Source organism: Pezoporus flaviventris, unplaced genomic scaffold (assembly GCF_033815535.1).
Source record: "Pezoporus flaviventris isolate CSIRO_AGI_PZ_B2104156 unplaced genomic scaffold, CSIRO_AGI_Pfla_v1 ptg000002l, whole genome shotgun sequence".
In the NCBI taxonomy this organism is placed as follows: domain Eukaryota; kingdom Metazoa; phylum Chordata; class Aves; order Psittaciformes; family Psittacidae; genus Pezoporus; species Pezoporus flaviventris.
In genome coordinates this window covers 49,206,216-49,223,705 of record NW_026892550.1, presented here as the reverse complement: position 1 = coordinate 49,223,705, position 17,490 = coordinate 49,206,216, and the positions used below count along the sequence as shown (strand labels likewise).

The window sequence follows — 17,490 nt, the reverse complement described above, 5'->3', positions numbered from 1 at the left end:
CAGGAGTGTGGTACTGCTGCTGGGGCAGTGACAAAATAGAAATAAATAGCGGAATACTATTTTCTAGTCACATATGTTGAAGTTTTCATCGGGTATCCAGTACCAAAAATAAGTTGTCTCCAGAAAAACTGGTATTTAAAGAAGCTGGAACAGTTACTTACTCTCTCACAAGCAGTCGTATGAGTGGCATGCTCCATGTGGAGCTAAGTCATTAGGAACGTGCTTGCTAAAAGCCTGCTGCTCTTGCTGGTTCTGGGGAATCAGTTTTTGATGAGCTTTTCTAGCCTCACGGATAGAAAAACCTTCGCAGAGTTTCCATATGTCAGATCACACTGTCCTGCTGTTTGAGCTTCTAACTGTGCTTTCCCTGTCTGCAAGGTGCTTTGCTTCTGTACCTGGCTGTTCATCTCAGCAGCAATATTCAGCTGTAGATAACAGATTTCTCAAATAAGCTGGGTTTGGTCGTTTGGGGGTTTTGTCGGGTTTGGTTTGGTTGTTTTTTTTTTTGGTTTGGCTTTGTTTTGTTTTTTACCCCTCCGAGTTTGCCTTTTCCTCTATTGAAAGCTTGTGATCTGATACCGTCTCTGGTAACCTGATTCTGAGATCCACAGCCTTTGGTTAAAGAGGTGCTTTTGATGTCTTCATGGTTTGCTTGTGTTGGCTGGATAGATTTATTTACTACTGTCTTCCTGTTATGAGAGCTGCTCTGTTTTCAGCAGTGCTGAACTCACTCCGGGTTATCTTGTTTGTCTGTGCTTGCTAGTGAAAGGGGCAGAAAAGGAGTTATCAAAATTTGTGGGTTACAGAGGAAAAAGCAGAGAAAGAAAAACAAAGAAAATTCCAGACAGTGAAGAGTCACGACCAAATTTTAGTGAATTATAATTGCATCACAAATTGTCTTTAAAGCTCAGCACTGCAGAGTCAAGGTGGTTTCCAGCCCTCCTACGCCCTCCTGCGCCTCATCGTGTTTCTTGCAGCAGCGTATTGTGGTGGGAGAGGGTTCCCATCGGGGAGCGGATGGTTCCTCTTACTCTGCACCTGAGGGTGCAGCGTTTCCTCTTCACTTGCAGGAAAAAAAGTAAAAGCAGAAATTGTACTCTGGTGCACCACGGATCATCCTTCCCTTTTGTGAAAGCAGCTTGATTTGGGGCTTTTTACACACGTGAGCTGCAGGACGGAAAGGCTCAGATTGGCCGGTTGCATTTCTCAAAAGCCAACATTGGCGTCAGGGTTTCCCTTTCCCCAATCTTTCGCAGGACTTGGGTTTTGTGTCTGGTTTGAGTACCGTGCAGCGCAGACCTGTAGAGAGCAGCAGTGCTCTAGTGCTTGCTGCTCAGCCCGGAGCGCTGCCGAGCATAAAGCACCCTCGAAGGAACAGCAGAATAAGGTGCCTTTTTGAAAATCAGTGGATAGTTTTGTTTAATTCTGATCTCTTCTCATCTGTCAGTTATCATAAAGCAACATGTGATCTGCTTAAGAAAAAAAAAAAGTCTAGAAATCTTGTTTGAATAACTACCCCATCTCATGGAAAAAACCCAAAGCACAACAGCAAACCAAGCACCAAACCCCCTATTGTTTTAAATTCAGGTCATGAATAAGCAGAAGAAAAACTCTGGCCATCAAAATGAGAAGGGGAAGGTCAATAAAAATCAATACATATGTAAAATATCCTTTATCTTCTGTGTTACACTAGGTTATTACAGAATGCCATAATTAGCAGCAGACTTTAAACTGCAATAAATGCAGCTGCCAGGTCTCCCAGACTACCAGGTGCTGTTGTAGGGAGGCAGTGATGTGTTTGGCCAGAAATTGAGGCATCGCTAGATGACCTTATATCACATGTGTCTTGTAAGTGGTTCTTCCAGATTTTCAGGTTTTTACAGAGCAATTGCTTATAACTATTTGAACGTTTTGTTCTGTTTTGGTTTGGTTTTTAAGATAGGTGTAATTTTGCACTTGAGCTTCAAGTTATATTAATGTAATAAAGGAGAATTTATTAGCCATGCAACTAATAAAGCTTGTAAAGAGATGATAGCTGCAAAAGTGTAATTAAATAACTCCAGGTACTCGACAGGACTTGGCAGGAAACAGCTGAAACTTTGATTTCTTTCCTTTTACTGCTTTACCCCACCTTCTAACAATCTAAATAGATTATAGATAGGTGCTAGACCCCCAAACAAAACCTAAAGGGAGTAATTTCTTCCAAATGAAGTGGAAAGGAATATGAAATATCACAAAGCCATCGTTAATTCTGTCGGGATGAGGGCCAGGTTGAGATGAAGCTGTAGTTCATTGTGGGTTTGGAGCTGCAGGATGCAGTTTGTCACTGCACTGAGCAGGAGGCACGCTGTGATGCAGAGCCCTTGGCAGCTCCTACAGCTTCACTCTGCGGTCAGCAGGAGAGGTCGGTGTCCCCTAGAGCAGAGTGGTCACCTCCAGAACACAGGTTTCCTGTACAACACAAAGTTGCCAATTACTTTGCTCTCTTTAAGATAATTGCATCTGACAATTTTGCAGGGTCCAGGCGTCTGATCTTTATGACAGTCAGGTATGATCCCGTGGGATACTCTGAAGCCCACTAAAGCAACTACAGAAATCCTTCCACTGTGTTCACATGTGGTAAACATGCTAATGTAATCTTCTGCAATTAACCTGATTCTTCCCTTCTGAATGTGTCACAGATTGCCTTGGAGTGTTTATTGAAAACATTTTATTTTGTTGGAAACGCTTGCCATGCTGGATATCAGGATAGCGATAAGTTTTCTGTGTGGTTTGAGGTGCCTGAGGCATGTTTTTTTATTGTGTTCCCAATTCCCATGGTCAACACATTTTCAAAACAAGTCAACCAACCCTATGTTGTCTGCAATCTGTTCAGGTAGGAAACACGGAACAGAGGTGAACAAATGGATGTGAAATTAGCCAGGTTCTTGGGGAGAAGGGGCTTGAAGACAAGCTGGGCAAAAGGAAGGGTGCTTCTCCCCCATTTTTTCCTACAGTTTGGGCTGGGCAGTGCTTCTGTACTTAAAGATGATGGTAGCTGTGTTGCTGTGAAGGCTTATTCCCCAAGCTTGGATTAGAACCATATCTCCACCTTGGTACAGGAAGAGATGCAACAGGTACATCCTCACAAGCCTTTGTAGTTTCCCACTAAGTAAGACGGGCGCAATCATGTCACATGTGAATATGATTCCATATGGCGTGCCAGAGATATTTATTTAATAATTCAGCTTTTTAAGTCTCTTATACTCTACCCTTATCTGAAAATCTAGCATTGCCCAGATGTGACTTTTGGGACCAACTATAATTAGCATTTCTTACTACATAACAGGTTATCCCCTTTATTTGTTCAGCTCTAGGAATTTTAGCTACCTTTCTAGGGGTAAGTAGGTTTTTTCCTAATTTGTGAACATAAGCAGAGACATGGAAATCAGTACAGGAAGTTTCCCTCTAGTCCTTGCTTGCTGTGTACAAAACCAAGAGCAGGAGCATGTATATTTTGAGATGATAGTGGGAGATTAAACGCCTTTAGTTAGAACAGCTGTGTTGTTGCACGTGGTCTGGTTTTCACAGATATAATAATGTGGATAATGATGTGAAGACTATGTGTTCCCAGTTTCAGTTCTACAAGGAAAACTTTCTAGGAACGTTCTCAATCCACTGCTTAATGTGTGTGCTTGAAGCCTTCATCATGCTTTTCAGCTCTCTTCATATACAGCCAAAGTATCTTTAAAACTTTCCACCTTAGAGCAATGACATTCTCTCTAACTAGATTGTGTGTGGTGCAAATGCTTTTTCTGTCCAGCCAAAGCCCAACATAAGAAATAAACATCTGGGAATTATCTTTATATGAGAAAACGTGAGTTTCAGTGGCTGCTAGCGGCAGCACACCTAGGGAGGTGGAGGACAGTGGGTCTTGTTGCCAAAGGCCAGACTGAGGGCTGTGGATGGAGCCAGGCAGCTCTTCTTGTAGGCCATGCAGTGTCTTGAGCCAAGTGACCTACTGGCGGTCAGGTCTCTGTCCAAGAGGCATCATGTCTGGCTGGCAAGGCTGTGCACTGTGACTACCCAGTAATTAAAGATATAGAGAGGAGGAGGATCTCTGGACTTCCCCGAATCTCGATCTGTGCTGTAGTGACCTGGGCTAGGGAGTATCAGGGATGAAGACCTGAACATCCTCACACCTGGAGTCCCACCAGAAATTCCTGCTCCTTTCCTGCTTGGTTGTGAAGTTATCCCATAATGCTGTCCTGCAGCAGAGCCCAGGGTCCCAGATCCACATCTGTAATGAGTTACAGCTCCCACCTGACCACAGGCTGGGGTCCAGGTCACACTTGGGATTACAGTACCTGTCTGATGTGCTTAAACTAAAGACTGCTAGTGCCTCCATAGCGTAACTGAATACAAATGCTGGTGTCTAATGATAGGCAAAAAAAATGATGGAGAGACAGCACATGCTTTTAGGCCGAGGTATAGGTGTCTTAAAATACAGAATGAGATGGTTTAAATTAGAAAGGAGGTTAGGAAAAAAAAGCTGAGAATAATTTTACTCACTGTTTTTTGAAACTCAGTTTCTTGTGTGATCTTATTACAGCTCACATAAGTTCTTTCTTTTCTTTTTTTCACTTTGAAATTTGCCACTTTGGCTTTTTGCACCCTCAAAGTCTGTGTTCAAATAACATATGAAATGTATCCATGTACTATCAAACTTGATAGCCCTGTCACTTTATGCAACTATTTACGGATACAGGGGCAAACTTCATGAGTAATACTGAGAGCTGAGTAGAAAGGAGCTAGGGAAAAAAATTGCTCAAATAAAATTAGCTTACATCAGTAGCCCTGAAAATATTTGGGTGTTGCATCGTTTTGCATTTTATCCACTGCTGCTGCATAAACAGGATACTGAGAATCTGCGTCAAAAAGGAGACATAAATTACTTTCTGAGGACAGTGACTGCAGTTGTAGTGTCTTTTCCTTGCTGGAGAAATGTGGGTTAATACACTGCTTACATTTGTGTAATAGAAGGCATCTTGCTGGAATTATAGATGCAAGGCATCTTCCAGAGCCTTGTCAAAAGCCCCGTTCCTTGCCAGTTGCTAATTTAAAGATACATATGCCCCGTGGCAGGACATTTTTTTTCTAAAATGGACAAGAACCTAACATTAGAAAGGGTACAGGTGCTTTATAATTAATATTTCATGAACACCAAGCAGTTTAATTGGTGTCCAGTGTTCTACAAATGCCTGGTATTGATGGCTTCTTCTCTTATCAGCACATGGCATGAATGACCATCTGCAAGCCAGCAGTGGTTTCATCTTCCATTCTGTGTTGAGGCACTTCAGCGACTCTAAAAACCAATACTTTGTCACATTAACACCCAAGACCAGCCACCTATTGGGGTCCACGTTACAGAGATCCTCTTCAGAAGCCTAGTCTTACCTGAGACGTGTATCTGCGAGTCCTGCCAGGCATGATCCTTGCATGCCCATTACTGGTGGTTGCAGTGGATCCCTCCTGCAGTGTGAAGGAGAGGTTGCACACATTACTGTACACAGCACTCTCTCCCAGCTCAAAGAGACAAGAATACGTGCCCTGTTGGTTTTGCTGAGTGGAAAGTCGTGTTTGGGTCATCTCTGGAGGACTGTGTGAAAGCAGGATGGGGCAGGAGAGGCAGGCAACCATGCCTGTTCTCCTGCAGAGCCTTCAAAGAGCCTTGTTCTGCCAGGACCATTGCTTTCCTGTGTTTAAACAGCAGCTATTGCCCAGTTTTTTGCAAGGCAAGTGCATTTGGCCAAGTAGCACAGTAGGTGGTATTAAAAATTCCCGCCTGACCACGCTGCTTCCCCATAGCTATTTATTGTACCATGGACTACAACAGCTGCACTGGGCTTCCACGTGACATACATGTCTGGTCTGTGCCAGCATATCAGTCAGCCCGTCAAGTCCTCTTATTTATATTGCGACTTTCATAGCAGCAATCTCACCCTGCTTCACGTGTTATAATTAGACCCTGAAAACCAGTTCAGATAAACATAACTCAAATGTTAAAAATCTCCAAACTGATTGACATAAACAAGTAAGGTAGCGAGGGGTCAGGGACTTTGGTTTTGATATGTCCTTGCCAGCATGACTTTGGCATAGTGGACCATCTCTGTTTTGAACAGAGCACAGCTTTCATGTAGTGGTTTCACTTTGCAGCCCCTTGGCTAAACTGAAGACAATTAGGAGGGAATATTGTGTGGTGTATTTGCAGAGTAGTGGTTGTCATCTTTGATTACGTTCTTTACCTTACAGCAGAGCAGGGTTCACTCATGTTTATCTATTGCAAAGTTTGTATAGGTCAGACCTTGTCAACATTGTGGATGTGCTCCAAGTATAGCCACCGATCTAATTTCACTGCAGAAAGGCAAAACTAATTAAAAGACAGTTGTATCCCACAATATAGATGGCTGAAATATAAGCTGTATTTGAACAAAGAGAGAATTTGTTTGTGACCTGAGAAAAAAACAGGGATTTTCTGGCTGAAGAGGAAGAAGAAAATTGAGATTTGAATCTGATACTGTAAAGGAAATGGAGGAGACTCTTAGAAACGTGAGAATTGTATTGTTGTTATGGCCTGATTTGATTCCAAGAAGTTAAGAATCTTCTCTTTGAACTCAGAAATTCAATCTGCACATGTATTCAGCGAAGGAGTCTTCTTTTCCTGTCCTGACAGACTCTAAGATGTAATACATGGAATTGGAATTTGGGACTTCTTGTTGGCCACCTTTATTTTTTGCCATTTCTGCAATCCTTATATTTAGTGCATGGTATGGATTGGAGGGGCAGTGGGTTGTGTGGGCTCCCAGGAAATCCTAACTTTGAAACAAGAAGTTCATGAGGTGGTAGCTCTCAACATCATTATTTTTATGAACATTAAAATTTAATTAACTTCTTCCTTCCTTTGAAAGCAGATGACAGTCCAGGAGTCTGTTTTCCAGAGGGGGAATAAAAAGAAAACCCCATGGTCTTTAATCTATTGAAAAATGAAATCCTGCATAAAGGCAAAAATCTTCACTTATTTCCAGGAAGTTTTAGTTATTTAAACTACATTTCTTGTCTGTAATAACCCAGATCTTGGCAGCCTTAAAAAAATATAGATTGTCGCTTCAGCCACCGCTGGCCAAAGTAAGTGTGCCATATCCACAGACAGCATTATACTAACTGGTTTAAAGGTTATATATTGCACATGTAGAAGTTACTACAAAAAGCACGAGTGTCATGTACTAAGCAGAAGACTTCCCTGCTGTATTTCCCATAGGATCCTCCCCATGGGAATTATCCTCACAGTCATGAAAACTAGATACAAGTCACACTCTAATATAAGCAACTAACATAAGCAGAAGGGAAGAAGCTCACTCCAGAGCTGCGGGGGTCTGTAGCACTTTGCCAAATACATGTTGCTGGTTTGCATGACAGACCCAGAAATGTGCCATCTGAAGGTTTCACAGGGTGTGCCAGTGTCAGACAGAGATCTGTGAGCTTTCATGCTTGTGCCATGGTTCAAAACTGCACACAAATTCACACCAAATATTGGAGACACATAGTCAGAAATCTGGATAGGCTGTGCGGTTTGGTAAGGCCAGGCAACCTGTACCACAGCTGGAAGCAGAACCCTGATGCTTTTATAAGTGAACCCCTCTCTGCATCACTAATGAAAGTTTGCAAATCACTGGCTTCAGGGAAGGAAATGGTATGCAGTGAAAAGTATTCATAAGATTAAAAGTATATTTAAACTGCTAAAGTCAAGCTCAGTTGTTTGGGAAATGCTGCTGAAATTCATTGTTGTTTTAATACAGAAATTGAAGCTCTGTAAATAAAAAGTACATTAAAAAACATTCTGAATAAAAATTACAGGATTGATGTAGAGATCTCAGAATAGAACAAAATGTTTATCTACTTCAGGTAGTGAGAATTATTTTGACTTCTGTATTGGTTACAAGTCATGTCAGAGTCTGTCTGGCAATGCTGCAGACAGAATTCATAGCAATTCAATCTGAATGTAACAAAAAGTATAGCCCCAAGAAACTGGACAGTATTTAATCTATGACATATTTTGCAAATGATAAAAGTCCACTTTAATAACAGATGCATGTTCATAATCATGTTCATCAAGGGAGAGCTGCACTTCCAGCATACCTTGTAGATGTCTCACCAGCGCACAAATAGGGATCACACTCAGCATCTCCAGAAAAAAACCTGTGGAGTCAGATGTGGGGTGGAGGTGGGGGCAGTTTAGTTGATGCCAAGAAGGAAAATGTCACTTCGATTCTTTGTCTGCTATCACGGTTGCAAGAAATAACCTAGGCAGCAGCAGTGCCTGTGAGCACTTCGGAAAACAAGCTTTTGCTTGTTTGGGGTTCAAGGTGAAAGCTGCTTGTTAGGATTATAAGTGGTAGATTCTGCTCACATTTGAGCAGTTCTTCTCTAAAACTCCATTTTTCTTTAACATCAGAGATTTATAGAAATACAGTACATTGAAGCAGGGCTGTCTCAGGGATGTCCAAACGCAAACACATATGCCACTAGTGAGTAACAGCAGCAGGGGAGGAAAGCGGAAATCTTATCCTGGAGGAGTTGGCACATTTCTGTTACAGGTCAGGTCCTTCAGACTGATATCTACTCCTTATCTACAGGAGCGTACACAAGAAAAACTGCAAGGAAAATAAAAGGTGCATCAGATCTTTCATGATCAAAACCCATGGCTTCAGGAAGCCCTTGTGTTGCCAGGCTTATAAACAAGATTTTTCTTATTACAGTAGCATCCATAGCAAAACTGCTGTGAAAATTGCCTTTGAAGCCTGCTGCAAAATAGTGAGAAGATGACTAGTAGTGAGATATTTTGGAAAGATCTCTGGTACTTGCAGAATATTACAGAGCACACATTGTCATCAAACCAAGGCAAAGCAAGCTGGTGGTGTGGCACCTTACTTGCAGAAGTGGACTAAGAAGGTATCTGTCAGAAAGGTCTTCTCTAAAGCTCTCACACTGTTTGTACACTGAGAAGCAAGGACCTCACATAAAGCTGGGCTTGATTTTGTCTGCCTTGGTGATCTTCTACTAAAGAGCTTGGAGCGCCAAATTAACAGGGAGATAGGATCCTTGGCCAGGCTGTTAAGTAAATCAAGTCAGGAGGTGCAGCTTGAAAAATGCTCTTCACAAGAAGCTGTGTCCACATGCCCTCCTGAATGAGCAGACGTGAGAAGAGATTAATAGTAATTATAATCTTTTCCATCAATACCGAAGTTGAATATTTCTGTTGTAAGGGGGGAAATAGCCCAAGTTAGTCAAATGATAGTAATTCCATAAGCCTTAGATAAGCTTTTCAGTGTAAGTGCAGTCCCATGCATTCCACCATTTCCACTGCTGTAGGCAAAAAGAGGCTCCCAGATCTGATCTTACCCTTCCAAATCCAATCTTATCCTGGAGAACCATTCACTGCAGCCTTTCCAGCTGTGCAACGGGCTCTGAAGGTAGTTGCTGGGTATTTAATTAGCATGCTGGGTGCTGCTGAGAAGTCCAGCTCCCTGCAGGGTGATGGGGTCAGAAAAGAAACTGCAGCAAGTAGGTAAGCTGCTGTGGCTATCACATTTCTTCATAAAACATACAGTATCCTGAGTGGAACAAAATAGAATAAAGTGCCCTTCTCTAGCAAGGAGGGGGGGTACTCAAGTACTGCTAGACTAGATAGAAAGAAGCTCCCCTAAAACCAGCTACATGCTTGCAAAACCCTGTTGCAAATGCCCTGTTTGTATCAGGGTCTCTTCCCTGCTTATATTTAATTTAACGGGTTCATTTGGGAATAGAGAATTATAATATATATATGGAGAAGAAAGAAGTCAAGATGCAAATCTTGTATTTCAAATTCTCGCTGATATCACCACTGAAAGGTCCTTTTCAACCAGCTGAAAATACTTGCCTTTAATGTGTATTGGGAAAAAACTAAATATGTGACTGAGATGAAAATCCAAGAGTTTTTCCTAAGCAACCATTTCGATTTCCCTCACATTTAAACAGGAATATATTTCAAGCTGCTGTCTTAAGAGCCTTGTGGCTGCATTTTGGGGTGAGTACATGAACCTCTCCTCTGCTTCTGGCACAGCCACAGGTCTGCTGGGGCAAAGCAGTTTTCCTTCGCATGGATTTCCTCATCTGGAAGGCAGGGATGATAATTTGAACCTCATCTGCTGAGTGCTGCAGGATGGCAGGCATGAGCCAACCCATCACTTTAGAATGCATAGTGTTTATTATACTTTATGTAATAACTCAAAGTGCAGTGGTCAGATACGCAAATGAAGAACCTCATGGGCTCAAGCAAAGCATGAGGCTGTTAAAGGGAGGTTAAAAAAAAAAAATCAGCTCTTTTAACCTTCTCGACCTCCACTCAGTGGCAACCTGCTGCTGAGGACAGCTGAGAGATGCACTGAATCAGCACGTCCCTCAGCTGCTTTGGCCACTCGCCCTCCTCGCCCGCTCTTTAGGCTTCCCTGGCCATCGCTCGGTCTGTATTTATACTGCGCTCCTCAGATACTGCAGTGGTCGCTGTGGTATAAATACTGCTAGACAGCTATATATCAGTCTTGTCATTGAGAGGTCTGAGTATGGTACAAATACATTTAGCAATGGGTTTCTGTGGTGGAAAGGAGGGTTTGGGGCTGCTTTCTGACACCATGCCTTCTTCCATCACTGAACTTAGTGACAGCATCATTTTGAGCCCAGCCATGCCATGGTAGACACAAACTGTGAGGCTTGCTCCTCCTATAGCATCTTTGCATTGCAGGAGAGTACAGGGATTCTAACACAGCTATTTAGCTTTGGGGCTAAAACTGGCTCCCCTCTAGGTGGTGCAGAATGCAGACTTGAGGCAGTCCTGCTTCATCTTCCTCTGTTTTTGCAAGTGTGTGCATGGGGTTGAGCAAGGAAACCAGTCGCAGTCAGCCCAGGAAGGACGTCACAGGCTGCTGGAGGGGTGATGGGCAGGGCAGGGTGATAAGCAGAGGGCACCTTGCTTTTGGCTGCATGGCCACTGTTTTTCACACTTGGCAGGTTCAGGGTATGGAGAGACTGGAAGCACAGGAATGTTTAAGCAAGTAAGGTGGACATTGCACATGTGCTGAGGTTCTCAATTTGTTTTACTTTCCAGGGAAAAAAACAAACAACCCAGCATCTTTTTCCATTATGATATATGTGTGGTACTTGGAATAGCTTTTTTCAAAATAGCTTTTTTTTGAGGGGGGGGGGGGTGGGGAGGGGCTACTTTAGGAGTCTCTACATAGGAAAACGTGTAAAACTTATAAGAGGAGAAGAAATAACACAGTTCTGCTAAAGCATCTCCCAAAGTGTCCCCAGGGGGGGTGAATAAAACACTGGTTTTATTCTGGAGAAAAGTTTCAACATCAGAGCTGTCAAATATGAGAATTCAGGAGATTGATTCCTTTATCAGCTAAAAGCCTGACACTTTCTCCTCCAACATCACTGAATTGGTTGATTGGTTTTGTTAATTTAGTTGAGTTCAAGAAAGGAATAGAGGCTATTTTTAGTGAAGCTGATTATTTGTTGAAAAAGCTAAAATTTCTTCTGGTTCTTCTATTATGAAGCCAAATGCAAAACTGCAGGAGAAAATCATCCATTGGTTTTGCACTGAAGCATCTGCGGGGGCAAGTTGGAGAATGGTATTTTCATTTCTGTTCTCTGAGTTCCTTTGGGGGGGGCATTAAACAAAAAGGCAAATACTGTATGCAAAAATGCACAGATTTTATGAGTAATCCTGAATATCATTTTAATGTCGTTATATGGAATAAAATATGTCTAAATGAGTGGACAGAAAGCAGATGCAGCAATAACTGTTTGTAATTTCTGTGAAGGGCATGAAAGAGTCCTGAAACTCATCGAGGTGCTACATAAAGGCTCATGTACTAAGCAATTGCTTTGAACCCCCTCCCTTCCACTTGGGATAGCTTTGCAGCTGTCCAGATGAGCCATACAGATGGCTTGTCACCTAAATTTAAAGACCAGATTTAAATTTCTGCAGCTGGTTTTAACACATGATCCCTGAAGACAGAGGAGTGAAAAAAGGGAATTGTCCTTCTTGGCAGGGCTTTGTCTGACAGCTATAGTTGCCCGGGTTTTCTCATCACCTAGTCTAGGGTTTTTTTTGTTGTATATTTTAATGAAGAGAGAAAGACACGATTTCAGCTAGCAGTTGTGCTGTTTGTGCAGTTCTCATATCACAGCATCCTTTCCTCATTCTGGCCTCTTGTGAGCAGGAAGAGAAAATAAAGGATGCATACTGCAAACCAAACATATGTAACATGGCTGATGCTGTTCTTGACTTTGCATCCAGACCTCTGAGCTGTCTTGCTTTGAGCTGTGGGAAGTGAGTGGAAAGAATGAGAGGTTCAGAGGGTTACCTCTTTGTCTTGGGAATTAGCCAGAGACTTCTGGTTTGCCTTTCCAATGAAGGTTGAACTGCCCTGTTTGCACTAGGCTGTGTCCCTACCTTCTCCCTGAAGGCACGATAAAGCGTACCTTTCCAGTCCAGCCACCGTAAGTCATTCATCAAAACCAGTGCAAGCACCAGCTTTGCTGAGGAGGGGGAAATGCATTACTCTCTTGCTCTTGCACATAAATTTTCTTAGGAGAAACTACCTGACAGGCATTTCAAAAGGGTGTCCAGGAAAGAGCAGTGAGCGGGTGCCAGTGTGGCATTCTCCACATTGCTTCCTGCCACTTGGCGGGGCTCACAGGAGCCTCTCTCTTTCTCTTGCTCCCCAGTAAAGGTTGCACAGGTTGACATCTACAGAAAGAACCCAGTTTTCCTCCTGAAGCTGTCTGGAGTCATGTTGCCCAAAGAAGCATGTGTTTGGAGAGAAAGAACAGGAAGAGCTGGGATCAGACAGACTTCAGGTCAGTTGCAGTTTTATAATAGAATAAATCTCTTAATTTTTAAAAAAGGAGGTGACATTTTTACCTCTTCTCAATAGCCAAAGCAGAATGGCTTATCTCTGTTGTTTTATGGGTTGGAGAGAAAGGGTAAAGGATTTCAGAAATGTGAGGGATCCAGAGGTACTCAGGCTCTGTCAGAAGCATGGTGTGGAGGCCACTGACAGCTGTGGTGTCAGGGAGGTGGAGGGTGAGCACAAGACATGTAGATCAAGCTGGTGACACCCTGCTTGGCACTCGCTACCCCAAGCATCCACTCATGATGGAGAATGTCATCTGGTTGGGTGAGATGATGCACAGCAGCATGTCAGCCGAGGCACTTGCCCTGCAAGGAGAAAGCAAGGCCTGGTGTTTGCAGGAACCATCTCTCTCTGTAGGTCATTTCAATCCAATAGCTGCCAGGTCTGTGTGTCCATCCTTCCCAGATGCCACCACTGCTGAGCTCCCCAGGGATGTGTCTCGTGTGATATTTAGAGAGCAGTATGGCCTTTCCTCAGAGCTTGGTCTGGCAAGGCACAGGAGGTGATCTAGCAGAGGAATGTCAGCCTTTGAGGCCTGTCTGCCCTGTCAGGGTATTTCTGTTTGAATGAACTGGTATACAGAAGAGTAATATTAAGTGTTGGCATATAAGTATATGTGTTAAAATTTGTAGGGAAATTAAAGTTGGAAGGGGTCTCTGGAGATCATCTAGTCTAACTTCCACCCATAAGGATGTTGCCTACCATCTATGCAGCTATCAAGAGCCTTTATATGAGTTTTTCAAACCAGGCTTTGCCAGTGCAGTAATGGCATTGTAATTATCTCATTATGTACTATAAAACCCAAGGATGATGATGACAAAAACTGGGAGGAATGAGAAGACAAAATTACATCAGAGCTCTTAACTCTTAATCCCCAGTAACATTTGAGTTAAACCAGCACTTTGAATCCCTAATGTTATCCACTGATATGCACAGGTTTGCATATTTTAAATTTGTTATGTATTCAAAATCAGTTATGCATTCAAGCACATACTGCCTTAATGAGTTAAATAGTGCTTGTTCACACTGGATTTGAAAGCCCTATTTTCCAGATAGTCCAGAGGATGCGGAAAAATGCTATTTTTTGTGGGGGTAGTGAAAGTGTAATTGCAGAACCTTGCACCGTGAAGAATATGATTATTTTTGGAAAAAACTGGGGGTTAAACTGCCTTTTAAAGGAAATGTGAGACCACTGATAACCACTACTATCCGTAGCATTTAACACAAGAACAAGTGAAGGAAGTCTTGCAGAAACTGCTTTCTTTCAGCATAACCCTTCTCTATTTGTACACGCATATATTCAGACATCCTCTTCTAAGACTCATGAGTTTGATGTCTAGTGCAAGCTTTGTCACTGATATAGGAAATGTCTGGGGTTTTTTTATGATTTGTACTCCATTGTCCATCATGAATCCTATTAATCTGATGAGGATGCTGATACCTGAAGGAGCATGTTGCCTTTTTGTGTAGAGTGGCAGGGCTGTGTGGGATCCAGGAGTGGTTAAATGCAGACATTAGCGCAGGGAGGAGTCAAAGCCTGGTGGCTGGAGCAGAAGAGGGCTCAGCATGCTGAAAGCTGCAAGCAGATTGCACAAAACCTGAGAAACAACCAGTTGTAATTCAGACAAGTCCAGTGTGGACCTTTGTGGCCCTCCAGTGATTAATCCCCTACAGAGGTTAATGAGAGCTTGCCTACCTGCTTGCTGTGCAACTATTCAGAACTGCTGCAGCAGGATCAAATATCCATGCACCTAAATCCCTAATACAGCCCATATTACATGCTTTGATAGCCCTGAGGCCAGCACATCAATCCCTTTCCCTTCCACACAGTGCTATTAACCCAACAGAGGAAATGTTAAAAATAAAATAAAATTATAAAAATAATACTTTAGCAGGGAGCACAGATTACTGCCAGGAGAGCCAAAAGTATGGAATAGAAATGTGCTGAGGAGGAAAGGGCTGCAGCCCCACTCCTCCATATTCTCTCTTGCCTGCCCAACACCTGTATATCAATATTTTGCTTCCTGAGAAAACAGGTAGTTTGAGATGTAAATTAAAAGCATTTGATTTGGGTAGCTAGCCATTTAAAAAAGCACTGTAGTAAGTTCTGTGATGGTATCAGCAGGTAGCTCTGATTTATGTGTGACATAACCAGTTGTGGTTTCTTCCCAGAGGGATATCTGCATCTAAAAATAAACATGGCACAGTTTGTGTTTTTGGCAAGATGGCACAAATACTTTTCAAATTACTCTGTTCACTAGAAAACAATTGTGCTTCGTCCTCTGACGAGTGCCGGCACCTGCTGCCTTCTGAGGTTTATTTACAGTGTGAATCATCAGCGGGGCCCTGAAGTGCCATCAGTCCATGTTAGGCTCTGGAGACCTGGAATGCATGAAGACCTGGCCTTTTATGGGCTCCACCTGGAATCCCGTCTTCTGCTGGAGCATCTGAATCTTGGTTTTGTTCCTCACCCTACATCCCTCCCATGGGAAGGGAATATAATCTGCATATCCAAGTGACGGAGTGCACGCTGCTGTGGCTGCCCATTTCTGTTCACTCAAGGGCAGTGGGTGCTCCACATGGCTCTACTCGTCCCTGTGCTGAGGAGCCAGGTTTCCAGCTTGTCATCTCGCTGTGCACAAGCCAAGCACCAAGCGATCTTTGCCAACCTGTGGTCTGTAAAGGAAGTGAATGAAACATGATCACATCCAAGATCTAAAAGAGCAGTGAAAGGATATTTCTGTTCACAGACGTACAAGTTTTTCAGATCAAAAACATGGTGAAAGCTGGTCTGTCCTATTACTTTCAGAGGACTTGTATGTGTTATGTTATTTCCCAATCTGCCAGTGGCTTTGCAGCCATAATCTTTCTGCATGCATTTCACCATATTCAAAAAATTATTTACAACCATAGAGCTATAAGGTTCATAAATTGCCCTACCTTGGAGCTGCAGAAACTTGATACTTCTGAATGCCCTTGGACATGAAGAATACTGTAGAGTAGGCACTGAAAGTGATAGTAGCATTTGCTCAGCAAGGCTGGCCTGTTGAACAACAAGGGGCATGTTAAGAAATATATTGGTGTTATGAATTCTTCAGGATGGGTGGCAGAAGGCAAGTCATGATGTACCATGGTTTCCTAGGCTGTAGGGAAAAAGCTGCATAAACACATCTTTGTGTGCCTGTCTGTGGCTGTTTGCATTGGCAGCAAATTCAGGGTTTTCTAGGAGTGAAGAGCAGCTGTGCAAGGGAGCAGGGTGTTGAGATACTGAAGTTAACACCAGATAAGCTAGCTCTGGAGTCAGAAGCAATATAGGTGCTGCACTGAAGCACTGTGCTGGAGGTAGCTTCCTCAGCTGAGATGCATGTGGTTACAGTCTGGTACAGTCCTTGCCTCTGGGGTCTGTGCTGTTGTACAGCAAGGCCATGAGGCAGGCACAGGTATCTGTAAGGATGGAGGGGGGTCTCATCCTGCACTGCCTTGCACAGACTGGGCACGTTCTGGGTGTCCTTGCATACCTCTCATTATGCACACTATTTCTATGTCCAAAGCTGGAGCCTCTCAAATGTGCTCAAAGCTGGAGAGCAAATGTGCTCAAACCCTTCAGAGCTGTGCATGCACCCTGTGCTCCTGTGCTGAGACAAGACAGCTGCAACTCGTCTCTCTTCCCCTTTGCCACCCACGGCAGCAAGGCATGGCTGGCAAGGGTTTAGCTCACTTCTGCCTCGAATGAATGTGACCCATCTAGACCTCAATTAGATGTCTACCGCCGCTGATCCTCTTGTGCACGGCATTTCAGTATGATTGACTTAAACACCAAGGACTTCAAACCTGTTCTTCCTGACATGGATTAGTGCTACTGAAATATGGGCATGACAGATGTCTCTTCTGTTCCACAGGTGCCAATCTGCCCCTTAGGTGCCCCCATGCACGTCTCCCTTGTTGCCATTTAGCAAGGGGCTCTGCAAGGCCCCTGGAGACACTGGCCCTGTCTCACAGAACTGCTAAAACTCTGCAGTTAAGCATTAGCTCATTTAAGTTGTGTTTACAGCATGCAGTATTGCAAGAAATTGCCTGTAAAAGGCAAACACCTGAACAGACTTTAAGCCATAAGCTAGAGCTAGGAGAAAATAAGGTGCTGGAGAAATCTACAGTAACCTGAATTTCTCTGGGAGTTTCCATGGTGCTATCAGACCACTTTGAAAAAGTTCAAGTAAAGCAAGTTGCCATTCTTACCTAGCAAAAGCAAAGGGAGCCTGGCTTTGCTTCATTGTAGGCAAAAGTACCCAACATTTTGGGCAGATGTCACCTCTAATTCCTTAGTGGAAAATGGTGCCTTCTCTCTCTTTGTACCATATGGAAAGTTTTAAAGCAACTGAGCAAAGGATCAGCACAGCAGAAGGATAGTGGCTGGTTGATGAAGGCTACTGAAGCCACACTGGGACCTCCTAGCTAGGAGCATTTCATCTGTCCCTCCTCTGTGCCACTGCAC

The 17,490-nt window shown here is 43.2% G+C and overlaps 1 protein-coding gene across 1 annotated transcript in view; it reads left to right on the top strand.

Moving 5' to 3' along the window:
* TRMT10A (tRNA methyltransferase 10A) overlaps window positions 1-17,490 on the top strand; it is a 296,095-nt gene that overhangs the window by 201,038 nt on the left and 77,567 nt on the right. The window lies entirely within an intron of this gene.